The sequence below is a fragment of the Bos indicus genome, chromosome 3 (genome assembly GCF_029378745.1).
Source record: "Bos indicus isolate NIAB-ARS_2022 breed Sahiwal x Tharparkar chromosome 3, NIAB-ARS_B.indTharparkar_mat_pri_1.0, whole genome shotgun sequence".
In the NCBI taxonomy this organism is placed as follows: Eukaryota; Metazoa; Chordata; class Mammalia; order Artiodactyla; family Bovidae; genus Bos; species Bos indicus.
In genome coordinates, this window is record NC_091762.1 from 16,369,962 (window position 1) to 16,384,318 (window position 14,357).

The window sequence follows — 14,357 nt, forward strand, 5'->3', positions numbered from 1 at the left end:
GGTTACCTTTGGGGAGTGGGGGCAAGCATCTGGAGCAGGGCGCAAAGGAGGTTTCAGATGTGATTACATGGATGGCTCACTCATTGCAGTTGTTTCTAGATATTTGTTTCGGAAGCTTATTATAAATGGTATTTTTCTTTTTTAAAATACTTTTTTGGACTTTCCTGGTGGCACAATGGATAAGAATCCACTTGCCAACACAGAGATCATGGGTTCAACCCCTGGTCTGAGAAGATTCTACGTGCGGTGGAGCATAAACCTGTATGGCACAGCTATTAAACCCCATGCACTTAGAGCCTGTGCTCTGCAGCAAGAGAAGACTGCAGTGAAGAGGAGCTCCTAGTCACTGCCACTAGAGAAAGCCCATGCACAGCAACAAAGACCCAGTACAACCAAAAATAATAAATAAATTAAATACTGTAACTATAAAAAATTTAAAAACTACTTTCAAAATTGAAACATATTATACATGGCCATGAGGTACACTAAGCGTATACCTTAAGTGTATAGTTCAATGAATTTTTGCATATGTATACATTCATGGCAGCTTCCCAGGTCACACTAGTGGTAAAGAACCCAACTGCCGATGCAGAAGACTTAAGAGATGCGGGTTCCATCCCTGGGTCAGGAAGATCCCCTGGAGAAGAAAATGACAACCCACCCCAGTATTCTTGCCTGGGAAATCCAATGGACAGAGGAGCCTGAAGGGCTACAGTCCATGGGGTCACAAAGAGTCTGACTGAGCAACTAACACTCTCACTTTCTTTCATATATTCATAATAGCTCCACCCAGACCAAAATATAGAATACTCCTAGCATCCCAGAATGTTTTTCTCCATCCCCAGCACCACAAGTAACCACCATTGTGAGAATGACTATTTTTGCTTCTGCTTCTTTTTTTTCCCCTGCAGTGGAAGTATGGATTCTTAACCACTGGACTACCAGGGAAGTCCCAGTTCTGCTGCTTCTTGATTTGGGCATAAATGATGTCATACATATTGTTATCCTTTGCGTCTGGCTTAGTTTGTTCAACACAATGTCTCTGAGATTAATTCACGTTGTTGTGTGCACCCAATAGTTCATTCTTTCTGTTGCATGAGGTATCTCATTGTGTGGATTTGCAACTTGTTTACCCGTTCTATTAATAGACACTTAGACTGTTTTGACTTTTCGGCTATTGTGAATACAGTTGCTTTGGACATTCTTGTACATATCTTTTGATAAATATATGCACATTTTCCTCTCTCCTAGAAGTGAATTTTCTAGTCACAGAGTAGGCATACTTTAGTGGGGCTTCCCTGCTGGCTCAGCAGAAAAGATTCCACCTGCAATGCAGGAGCCTCGGATTCCCTGCGTGGGGAAGATTCGGTCCCTGAGTGGGAAAGATGCCCTGGAGAAAGAAATGGCAACCCATTCCAGTATTCTTACTTGGGAATTCCCAGGGACAGAGGAGACTGGCAGGCTACATACAGTCCATGGGATTGCAAAGTGTCAGACACAGACACGACTTAGCAACTAAACAACAACAAATACTTAAGCAGTTAAGCATTAAGTTAGAAAGTTTTAGTACTAAATCTCTCTCTACTTCAAAGTCATAAAAATAGCCACTTTGTTCTCTTCTAGATGCTTTATTGCCTTATCTTTTATACTTTGGCCTATGATTCATTTTGGCAAGACATCCTGGAATGCGAAGTTAAGTGGGCCTTAGGAAGCAATACCGGAGAAGGCAATGGCACCCCATTCCAGCACTATTGCCTGGAAAATCCCATGGGCGGAGGAGCCCGGTAGGCTGCAGTCCATGGGGTCGCGAGGAGTCAGACACGACTGAAATGACTTAGTAGCAGCAGCAGGAAGCAATACTATGAACAAAGCTAGTGGAGGTGACGGAATTCCAGTTGAGCTATTTCAAAACCTAAAAGATGATGCTGTAAAAGTGCTGCATTCAATAGGCCAGCAAATTTGGAAAAGTCAGCAGTGGCCACAGGACTGGCAAAGGGCAGTTTTCATTCCAATCCCAAAGAAAGGCAATGCCAAAGAATGCTCAAACTACCACACAATTGCACTCATCTCACATACTAGTAAAGTAATGCTCAAAATTCTCCAAGCCAGGCTTCAACAGTACATGAACCATGAACTTCCAGATGTTCAAGCCGGATTTAAAAAAAGGCAGAGGAACCAGAGATCAAATTGCCAACATCCATTGGATCGTTGAAAAAGCAAGAGAGCTCCAGAAAAACATCTATTTCTGCTTTATTGACTACGCCAAAGCCTTTGACTGTGTGGATCACAACAAACTGTAAAAAATTCTTCGAGATGGGAATACCAGACCACCTGACCTGCCTCTTGAGAAATCTGTATGAAAGTCAGGAAGCAACAGTTAGAACTGGACATGGAACAACAGACTGGTTCCAAATAGGGAAAAGAGTACGTCAAGGCTGTATATTGTCACCCTGCTTATTTAACTTCCATGCAGAGTACATCATGAGAAACGCTGGGCTGGAGGAAGCACAGCTGGAATCAAGATTGCCAGGACAAATATCAATAACCTCAGATATGCAGATGACACCAACCTTATGGCAGAAATCAAAGAACTAAAGAGCCTCTTGATGAAAGTGAAAAAGGAGAGTGAAAAATTTGGCTTAAAACTCAACATTCAGAAAACTAAGATCATGGCATCCAGTCCCATCATTTCATAGCAAATAGAAGGGGAAACAGTGGAAACAGTGACAGACTTTATTTTGGGGGGCTCCAACATCACTGCAGCCATGAAATTAAAAGACACTTGCTCCTTGGAAGAAAAAAATTATGACCAACCTAGACAGCATATTTAAAAGCAGAGACATTACTTTGCCAGGAAAGGTCCGTCTAGTCAAATCTATGGTTTTTCCAGTAGTCATGTATGGATGGAGAAGGCAGTGGCACCCCACTCCAGTATTCTTGCCTGGAAAATCCCATGGATGGAGGAGCCTGGTAGGCTGCAGTCCACGGGGTCATGAAGATTCGGACACAACAATGTGACTTCACTTTCACTTTTGACTTTCATGCATTAGAGAAGGAAATGGCAACCCACTCCAGTGTTCTTGCCTGGAGAATTCCAGGGATGGGGGAGCCTGGTGGGCTGCCGTCTATGGGGTCGCACAGAGTCAAACACGACCGAAGCAACTTAGCAGCGGCAGCAGCATGTATGGATGTGAGAGTTGGACTATAAAGAAAGCTGAGTGCTGAAAAATTGATGCTTTTGAACTGTGGTGTTGGAGAAGACTCTTGAGAGTCCCTTGGACTGCAAGGAGATCCAACCAGTCCATCCTAAAGGAGATCAGTTTTGGGTGTTCACTGGAAAGATTGATGCTGAAGCTGAAACTCCAATACTTTGGCCACCTGATGCGAAGAACTGACTCATTTTAAAAGACCCTGATCCCGGGAAAGATTGAAGGCAGGAGAAGGGGATGACAGAAGATGAGATGTCTGGATGGCATTACTGACTCAATGGACATGAGTTTGAGTAAACTCCGGGAGTTGGCGATGGACAGGGAGGCCTGGAGTGCTGCAGTCCATGGGGTCGCAAAGAGTTGGACACGACTGAGTGACTGAACTGACGATGATTCATTTTTAATTAATTTTTAACACTACTGAATTGTTCTTAATTTGATTTTTTTTTTTTTGCTTCTTAATTTGAATTGTACATTTTTAAGTGGCTACAATGCTCAGTTTTATATTAACTTATTTTACCATAATTTTAAAAGTTACTGAGGACATCATAAGAGCTTTTCTTTATGCAGATTGTATCTAAGAATATTTATCTTATTAGAAAATAAAATTAAGGCCTTCCCTAGTGGTCCACTGGTGAAGAATCTGCCTGCGTGGAGAGGGGCACAGGTTCAATTCCTGGTTGGGAAAGATTCCACGTGCCACAGGGCTACTGAGCCCGTGAGTTGCAACAACTCAAGCCCATGTACCCTAGAGCCCATGCTCCCAAACAAGACAAGCCACCGCTGTGAGAAGCCCATGCACTGCATCTAGAGAACACCCATGTGGCAACAAAGGCCCAGCGGAACAAAAATAAATAAATATTTTTTAGTTTAAAAAAAAAAAAGAATCATTAAAAAGAAATTAAAAAAAAATAAAATCAGAATTAAAAACTAAGAACCCGTATGTCAATGCAGAAGACGCAACAGATGCAGGTTCAATCCCTGGATCAAGAAGATCCCCTGAAGGAGGGCATGGCAACCCACTCCAGTATTCTTGCCAGGAGAATCCCATGGACAGAGAAGCCTGGCAAACTACGGGCCATAGGGTCACAAAGTCAGACATGACTGAAGCAACTCAGCATGGTTTCATACTTTACTTCATTCTAAAATAATAATAAATTAGATCAGTCCAAATGATGTATTTTATTTGGGGGTTATGTTTGTTCATTTGTTTAAAAAAAAAAGAGAGAGAAATATGAATGGCCTTGTTTGGAAGTCCAGTGGTTAAGGCAGGGCCCTTTCACTGCCACGGCCTGGCTTCAGTCTCTGCTGGGGAAGTAAGATCCTGCAAGCCAGAGAGATGTGGCCAAAAAAAAAAATGTTTGCACACCCACTGAATGGCTGCTACCCACCCCCTAAACAAAAAAACGGAACCTCAGAAAATAAGTTTTCTTGCAAATATAGAGGATTGGAGCCCTTGTGCGCTCTGGGCTAGAAGGTAAAATGGTGCAGCCGCTATGGGAAACAGTATAAATGTCTCTGAAAAATTAAAAATAGAACTACCATATGATCCAGCAATGCCGCCTCTAAGTGTAAATCCAAAACAACTGGAAGCCGGATATTGAAGAACTATTTGCACACCCATGTTCCTTGTAGCACTATTGTAGAAGTGGAAAAGGCCCAAATGTTCATGGATGGATGACTGGATAAACCAAGTGTGTCATATACATACAATAGAATGTTATTTGGCTTTTAAATAGAAGGAAATCCCAACACAAGCCGCAGCATGAATAAACCTTGAGGATGTTATGCTAAGTGAAGTGTCAGTCATGAAAAAGACAAATATCGTATAATTCTGTTTACTGAGGTGTCTAAAGCAGGGAATTCATAGAAGCAGAAAGTAGAATGGTGGTTTGCCAGGGGCCAGAGGCAGAGGGAAACAGGACGTTGTGATTTAAGAGGTCGGAGATACTGTGGATTCAGTTCCAGATGGCAGTACAGTGAACTTCACAGTAAAGCCAGTCACACACATTTTTTCGGTTTCCCAGAGCACATAAAAAGTTATGTGTTTACATTATACTGTAGTTTATTAAGTGTGAAGTTAACATGATGTCTAAAAAAATGTACATATCTTAGTCTAAAAATATTTTATTGCTAAAAAATATGTTAATCACTATCTGACAGCTGAGAGTTCCCACAAACCTTCAATTAACAAAAAAGTATAACATCTGTGAATTAAATAAAGTGAAGCACAATAAAACAAAGCATGCCTGTGAAAAGGAAAGTTTGGCATTTGCAGATATGCAATTGGAAAATGGAGGATTGTTTCATAGCCTTTTCAGATAATTGTGGATATTCTGTTTTATATAAAATTCAACTAATGATAGCTTCTTAAAGGCTAGTTGTAATGTGGAATATGAAATCATATTAATAAAATTTTCATATTCTTTCTGTACATCAAAATACATTGGTCTATCTTGTACTTTAAAAGGAACTTTTTAAAATTTGCTTAATGTTCACTTTTTTTTTTTAATTTTGCACTTTTTTTTCCTGGCTGCATCCTGCACAGCATGCAGGATATTAGTTCCCCAACCAGGGGTTGAACCCTTGCCCCCTGCAGTGGGACATGGATTCGTAACCATTGGCCACCAGGGAAGTCCCCGCTGCACCTTTTTTTTAAAAATAATTTTTATTTATTTATTTTTGGCTCTGCTGGGCCTTCATTGCTGTGTGGGCTTTTTTCTCTAGTTGTGCTGAGGGGTAGCTACCCGCTAGTTGTAGCACATGGGTTTCTCATCGCCATGGCTTCTCTTGTTGCAGAGCACAGGCTCTAGGTGCACAGGCTTCTGTAGTTGTGGCTCTTGGGCTTAGTTGCTCTGCAGCATGTGGGATCTTCCTGGACCAGGGATCGAACCCATGTCTCCTGCACCAGCAGACAGACTGTTAACCACTGAGCCACCGGGGCAGCTCCCCTCTTGCACGTTACACGGCTTTTAATCATGCAAGTGTTAGAACACTGTGCATTCGTCATGGTGTATGCTACTCTTAGTGTGCTATTAAATTCAGTCTACCAGTATTTTATTGTGAATTTTTGCATCTATATTCATCAGGCGTATTGGCCCATAGTTTTCTTTTCTTGTCATATCCTTATCTGGCTTTGGCATGAGAGTAATGAAGGCAATGGCACCCCACTCCAGTACTCTTGCCTGGAAAATCCCATGGACGGAGGAGCCTGGTGGGCTGTAGTCCATGGAGTCGCTAAGAGTCGGACATGACTGAGCGACTTCACTTTCACTTTTCACTTTCCTGCGTTGCAGAAGGAAATGGCAACCCACTCCAGTGTTCTTGCCTGGAGAATCCCAGGGACGGGGGAGCCTGGTGGGCTGCCGTCTGTGGGATCGCAGAGTTGGACACGACTGAAGTGACTTAGCAGCAGTAGCGATGCTGGCCTCAACTAACGAGTTTGGAAGTGTTTCCTCATCTTCAATTTTTTTGAAGTTTGAGGACTGGCATTATTCTTCAAATGTTTGATAGAATTCACCAGTGAAACCATCTGACCATTTACTGTTGGGAGGTTTTCCATTACTGATTCAATCTCCATATTTGTGATTAGTCTGTTCAAACTTCCAATTTTTTTATGATTCAGTTTTGATAGTTTGTATATTTCTAGGAATTTATCCATTGCCTCTAGGTTGTCCAATTTGTTGATGTATATTTGTTCAGAGTAGTCTCTTATGATCTTTTGTATTTCTGTGGTATCAGTTGTAATACTTCTTTTTTCACTTATAATTTTATCTATTTCAGCCCTATTCTCTCTCTTTTTTATGTGCTAACCTGACGTCAGTTTGAATTCTCTACTTCTTACCTTATAATTCTAAAGTTAGTTAAGTCACTCAGTCGTGTCCGACTCTTTGCAACCCCGTGGACTGTAGCCCACCAGGCTCCTCCGTCCATGGGATTCTCCAGGCAAGAATACTGGAGTGGGTAGCCATTAACAAACAGCCATTTATTTAATTCAAAGCTGAGCAGTTTCCCCTTCAGTTTTTACCTTGAGCAAAAATGTCTAAAATTTTCTTAAAGGGACAGCACATTTAAAGCATGATTTATTCCTTCTATAGGAATTCTTGAGCTCCATTATTTTTATGTGTTTTTGTTTGTTTGTTTGCTTGCTTTGGTCACACCACACGGCTTGGGCTTGTGGGATTAGTTCCCTGACCAAGAATGGAACTGGGGCCCCTGCAGCAAAGATCAGAAGGATTAACCACTGGCTTGCCATCACTTTTAGATTTATAGAAGTAAAATACTTACTAGTTTCTATACAGTAGTCAACATAGAACCTTCTTTTAATTTGAGAAACATACTTTGCTCATGTGCCAGAACTCCAGGCAGGAGTGGCTGTTTGTTCCAAAGGAAAATAGCCCTTTGGATCTGCAAGCCCATCTCCATCCCCTTTTTGTTCCCAGTGGGCACGCCTACCAATGAAGAATCTTGATCTGCCCAGGATGAGGTTATTTTTATCTCTTACTCTGCAATGCGTGCAGCAGTTCCTCTCCCTAGGTGACCTAGGTGGTGACAATGCAGACTCTGTGGGCAGGGGCCAAGCTGCAGCTGCAGGAACCTTCTTTTCAGCATTCCCCTTAATGTTTCCAGAGGCCCTGCAGAGCCTCGGTCACTGCTCTGGTCCATCAATGGGAAAACCCCAGTCATTCATGATTGTGGCCCTTCCACCTCATATGTCATTCCACCAGCCTTTGTTGCCCTCCTCTCTTCTCTCTGAGTTCTTCTTATGTTACTGTGTGATGATTTCAAGTAAAAATTGTCTTATAAAAGACAGTAATGCTAGGAAGAAAGAATAAAGAAAACCTGTGCACAGTGATTAGAGCCCATATTCACACAACCAAAGAGTCAAGAAATGATGGATACAAAAAGAAAGAGAAAGAAATGACAGATTGATGGATACAGGATGAGTAATCAGCTGTGGCTGGCAGGTGACACCATAGCAACTCCAGCTAAGACAAGGTAAAAAAAAGAAAAAGATAAGCAACCATTTCATACCTTCATAGTATTTATTACATGGATAGCTGTTTAATAGTCAGGCTCTTTTCTTATAGAACCAACTTTCTTATTTACGAATATATAATCAGTCTTTGAGTCTCTTGTCTATCGTTGGCCACTGGCCAAGTAAAAGTCTAATGTCATGATACAGCGTAAGCAGTTTTGGATTTCTAGACAAATTATGCTAAAATTCCACACAGGTCAAGAGTCTATGTTCCCAAAGCAGGTATTATCCTTACATCACTCTTAGACTCAGGATAGAAGGGTTACTGTTCTGGATTTATCTAGAACATCCATCTCACCACCAGCAGCTGGGCCCTCCTCCAGCCTCTCCACCCAAGGCAGGGGCTTACCTGGAGCCCACGCTGACTCCTAGGCTGGAGGAGGCCTCAGGGCGGTGGTGGTGAGGAGGCTGTTCTAGATGAGCCCAGAATAGTAGCCTTTCTTGCCTGTCTCTAAGAGTCATATAAAGGTAAAACCTACTTTGGGGATATAGGTCATTGAACTGTGCAGATTTCTAGCATAATTTATCCAGAAGTCCAAATTATGCTGTATCATGGCACTAGGCTTCTACTTGTTCAAGTATAGAAATTGAAAGCAAGCATTTCAAAACTTTTACCCCAGTTTGACTTTGCTACAACTTCCTAGCTCCTGATGCTCCTCCATTTTCCCCTAGTGCTAGCATAATACATTGTATTGCTAGCGTCAATGCTAGTAAAAATACATCGTATTTTTTACAAAAGCATCAGTTCATCTGGGATTGGAAACTTAAAATAGCCATTCACCAGAAATACTGTTTTAGACTCTGGCATTTTCTGCCCAGATAGCCCTGAGGCCATTTCCTCCAAGGCCTCTGCAGTCCTCTGTCTGGGGTGTCTTCAGCGGGGGCAGACCTTTCTACAAGTGGCCACACCTGGCCTCAACAGGTGGTCAGGAACCACTGCTCATAATTGGACCTGCTCAAGGTGAACCTTGGGCTGGTGAGCTGGGGTATCCACTGTGTGCGTGCAAGGCTCCTCACAGTGCAGAACGGAGGGAGGCGAGAGGAATGGGAAGGGAGGGGGGCAGGCGAAGGGACAGGGGGCAGGCTGAGGGCTGGGAGCCATGCGTGACAAGCTGTAAATCCAAACTTGGCCTTCCAAGTTGTTATGAAGGCTAGAACACACTTTTAACAGTCTGTTAGCCTGACCTCTTAAGGCCTCAGTGGACAAGGGGGTATGTGAGCCTCCATTTGTTACTTGTCCTGAGGATGCCTTAGGCATCCCTGGATGGACAGCTGAGGAGTTCATTAAGCTGTGTGCACTCTGTAAAGACAGGGTTTCCCGGATGGCTCGGTGGTAAAGACTTCACCTGCCAATGCAGGAGACACAAGAGAGGCTGGTTGCATCCTTGGGTCGGGAAGACCCCCTGGAGAAGGAAATGGCAAACCAGTCCAATATTCTTGCCTGGAAAATCCCATGAACAGAGGAGTCTGGCAGGCTATAGTCCATGGGGTCGCCAAGCGTCAGACACGACTGAAGCGACTGAGCACACACACTTGAAGGCCATAGACAAGGAGATAGGCTCTTGCATAGCTCTGAGACAAGAAAGGAGCTAGCATATACAGGAGTTTTTGCTAGAAAAACAAACAAGCAGTAGTCGAACATCCAAAGATTATTGCTAATCACAAAAAACAGACATCTCGAGTTAATGATATTAGTGCTTTTCCATGTATGGGAAGATGCAAGAGTCTGGGGTCACTGAAATTATTTCTTTGATATTTCTTAACTATCTAGGGCTAGTTTCCTGTTTTCTTCCATCCTGAATTCCCCTTAGGGTATAGCACTGGGGCTTTACTGAAGGAGCTGATGGCTTGATAGTGGGCAACATTCCTTGTTCACTAAAACAGCAGGCAAAATTTTTGTGTGTGTGTCAACAACAGTAATCACAGTTCAAGCATTCAAAAATGGAGTCAGAAGGCCATAGAGGATCTGGTCTTAGATATGTCTCTGTACCACTGATAATCTGAACTTTCTTTGAACTGTACCAGACCCAGGGACGCCACCAGGACATACAGAACACTTGCCAGCTGCAAACTTATGGTCTCAAGGTCTCCCTTTGTAACTATACAACCATTCAGATCCCAACCAGTCCTTACTTAACCAGCACCCTTGTGTCTTGCCAGCTTCTATTATAATTCTTGCTAACTTGTGTAACTAACTGTAACCTTGTAGTTACTGCCTTTACAAACCTCTCCCACTTTGTAGTCCAGCAGGACACAATTCAAGTGCTTCTTGAATCTGTGTCTCCCGGGCTGCAATCCTAACAAGCCCCAAATAAACACTTTTTTATTTCTTTTTTTTTTTTTTTTGCTGCACTGGGTCTTCGTTGCTGTGTGTGGGCTTTCTCTAGTTGCAGCAACGAGGGCTACTCTCTAATTTCGGTACGCAGGCTTCTCCTTGTGGTGGCTTCTTTTGTTGAGGCCCAGGGACTTAGTTGCCCTGAAGCACGTGGGATCTTCCCAGACTAGGGGTCGAACCCATGTCTGCTGCATTGGCAAGTGGACCACCAGGGAAGTCCCAAGTTTTTATTTCAATCAGGCCTCTGTTTCTAACATTTGCGTTAACCCTCCCACAGATCAGACTTGCTGCGTTTCTAGGACTGTCCCTTCTTCTCCAGTAGAGACCCAACCCCCGAACCCAAGCTCTTATGTTTTCTCTTCAGGCCTGAGGTTTGCCAGGCACTGCAGAAACCACTTTCTCTGCACAGTCAACCACTGGCCTTCCTCCTGCCCTACAGGTGGGGAGTCCCGGGCCACTATGAGAAACAGAAGAATGAACGGCCTCCAGCAGCTCTCCCCATCTGGGAGCAAGTGCCTAACCTGGAGCTGTGGCACAGCCGCCCTGCACCCAGGCGTTCAGCACAGAAGCTTGCCCCAAGCTGGAGGGTGGCCAGGAAGAGAGGCACTCAGGCTTGCTCCAGAAGGTGAGCGGTGCTGAGACAGTGGCTTGTGGAGGGAGTGGGGCAGAACAGTCTTTTCTTTCATCTGTACCTCTTCCTCACCTCCTACAGGCCCTGAGTAGACCTGGGCACTCTCTCCACCTCTTCGTGGTACTTGAACCCACACAAGTCCCTGCTGGGCACTGGGGGACAGAGAGCTGACCTTTCCCAGGATGGCTGAGACCTCCAGTTCCTGCAGTCATGGGCAGATGGAAAATTTCTGCAGAATCTTGTGCCCAGACAGACCTCAAGCTCTTGTGTTCTTGTCCAGAAAGTCTCATTTCTTAAGGGGAAACACCTCATAACTTTTTTTTTTTTTTTAAATAGATTCTAGGCCTGAGGAAATGTTTGGGAAAGACCTCCCTGTCTCAGCTCAGCCAGATGAAGGCTACACCCTCCCTGGCTGGCTCGGCAGCTGCTTCTGCAAGGCAGCTCCCAGCAACTTGCTGAGAACTGGAAAGATTCCAGAAGGATCGGGCCAGAAGGATCGGGAAAGTCAGACAGGAGGTCAGTGTCTCTTACCAGGGTCAGGACACAGTCTTTCAAGATAGGAGGATGGAGCCCCCGAGGAGAGTCTGCATTAAGCCTAGAACAGACCACGTTTTCTTTCATAGGACACAGTCAGAGCTGCCCTCACCTCCCCCATCCCTAAGCTTAGGAGGTAGTGCTCCAAACCCAAACTCTCCCCCATGCAATGTAAAAGCTTCAGTTCAGGCTTCCCGACTTTGTTCTGAGAAATGAGATAAGAGGGAGAATTCAGCTCCTCCCTTCAGCTCCAGAGCTCCAGCTGCTGGTACAGGGAATCGCCTAATAGCTGATCCCCACTCAGTGGAGACCACAGTCCACAGTCCTGGGTCTTGATCAATGGCTTCCTCCTTTGTGCTCGAAGGGGTGGTGATCACAGGACACTGCAGCCACTTGCCTGTCTGACCTGAGCCCTCTGATCTCTTCCCATTATCTCCTGCAGCACCAAGGAACGTAGTAGTAGCCAGGCTTTCTAGCAGAGACTTGTCTGTGTGTTTTGAATCTCAATCTATATGGCTCCTTGAGGGCAGAAATCTGGCTGGTTACAGTCAGAGGGAAATAGTGGTTTGGGACATTGCAGTTTAATCCATTTCATGCTAAACATCAAGGAAGATGAGATACACAGCATGGAATGCGGCGGCACCAGACCAGACATGAAGGGTTTTCTCCAGGACTTGTGAGTCTGACTTTGGTAACTGGGGAGGTAGTGTATCATTCTGTCATTCACTGAAATGGAGGGTGCAGGAGGAGGAGCAGGTGCTGTGGGGAGGAATGGTCATTTGGAGGCTGGTGGAATGTGAGGTGTGGTGGATCATCCAAGTAGAAAGGTCCAATGCATAGTTGAATTCAGGGTCACTCTCGGGGCTGAGGAGGGAGAAGTCAGATGTGGATGGTGGCGCTCCCAAATCTGTAAACCATGGGCTTTGGATGTGGCTATTCAAGGACCTTGCACAGACCAGAAGAGCTTGGAGCCAAGATGACACCCTGGGAAAGAAGAACAGAGGAAGGAGCTCCAGGAAAAGAGACTGAGAAGGAGCAGCCAGGGAAGCAGAAGTGAAACCAAGAATTGGTTTTTTTTTTTTTCAAGCCAATGGAGTGCAGAATTTCAAAGAAAGAAGTCAGCAAAGTCAAATACGAAGGATTGCAAGTAAGATCAAATTTAGGACTGTCCACTGGTCTCGGCCACATGAAGGTCGAAGGCAATTTTGGGGAAAGCATTTCAGGGGTGGGTCAAGGAGGAGCTAGATGGCAGGGAACACGGAAAGAGGACCAGGACAAGGACACAGATCACTGCGTAGTTCCCAGGGCTGATGATGGGGGAGGGGCGGGAAAAGCTGAGCATCCTTATTTGGTAACAGGAAGAACCAGGGGTGAGGAGGGGGAGGCAAAGTAAAGAGGACAGTGGACGGGTGATCACAGAAGATGAGAGGGTGGGGGCTGAGGGCCCCGCCTCTGTGGAGGCTTGTAGGTGATGGAGGAAGCGCAGGAAGTTATTTTCCTCTGTGAAGTAGGAGGTAGAGACATCTGCATAGGGTAGAGTGGGAGGTGGTGGGAAGGAGTTGAGGAAAGAGGTGAAAGTTAGGAATGTCATTGAAAGGAAGGGGAATGAAAGTGAGCAGAGATTCACAGCATTGCCTCAAGGTGTGACAATCCTGCTAAGGTGGGAGACCGTGAATTCCCAGCTCCTCTATGCAACATAGGGGCTTCCCTTGTGGCTCAGACAGTAAAGAATATACCTCGAATGTGAGAGACTGGGGTTCGATCCCTGGGTCAGGAAGATCCCCTGGAGAAGGGCATGGCAACCCACTCCAGTATTCTTGCCTGGAGAATCCCAAGGACAGAGAAGCCTGGTGGGCTACAGTCCATGTTGTTGCAGAGAGTCAGACACGACTAAGCAACTAACACACACACACACTATGCAACATGGTCATGAGGCTTTCTCCTTCTTCATGGACAGTTTATCACATGACAGGGCAGGTTCACTGAGCATCAGAGTATTGCTGGGCAGAGCGATTTAATAGCAGACCACAGGCGCTGGGCTGGGATGAGAAGAGCCCACACAAAGGAGCTGCGTGAGCAGGAGAGATGGAGGAGTTTGTAATATGCACTGGGAGTAGAGGGTGAAAGTGGAGGAGCTGAAGGATACAGGCAGTCAAATGCCGGATTGCGACCTTTCAGAAGTGACCCTCCCAATGAGAGTGGGGCACCCATGGGAGCGTGCTGGTTTGTGGAGAGAAGGTTAACACCCTCAGAAGTGAGCAAGCCAAGGGAGAACAAAGCGAGGGCATCAGATTTCTCAGACACCGGGCGATGGTGGGAGAAGGGAGAAGATAGTAGGCCAGGCGCCCAAGTCCTCTGTGAGTGCAGGGAAGGAAAACAGGAAATCCAGAACAGATGGATTATCTGGGTGGATGGGAGAAAAGATGTCTGGAAGCAGACCCAGCCTCTCAGATATGCATAATGGGATCTTGGGAGAGGGGAGACCTCCTTTGCAGGGGAGAACATTCTTGAATAGCACTTTGAAACCTCTCTTAAAGGTCAGCTGTGGAGGTGGGGGTGGAGACACAGAGGATTGGTCACAGCAGGAGGGGGCATCAGCCCTTTGGTCAG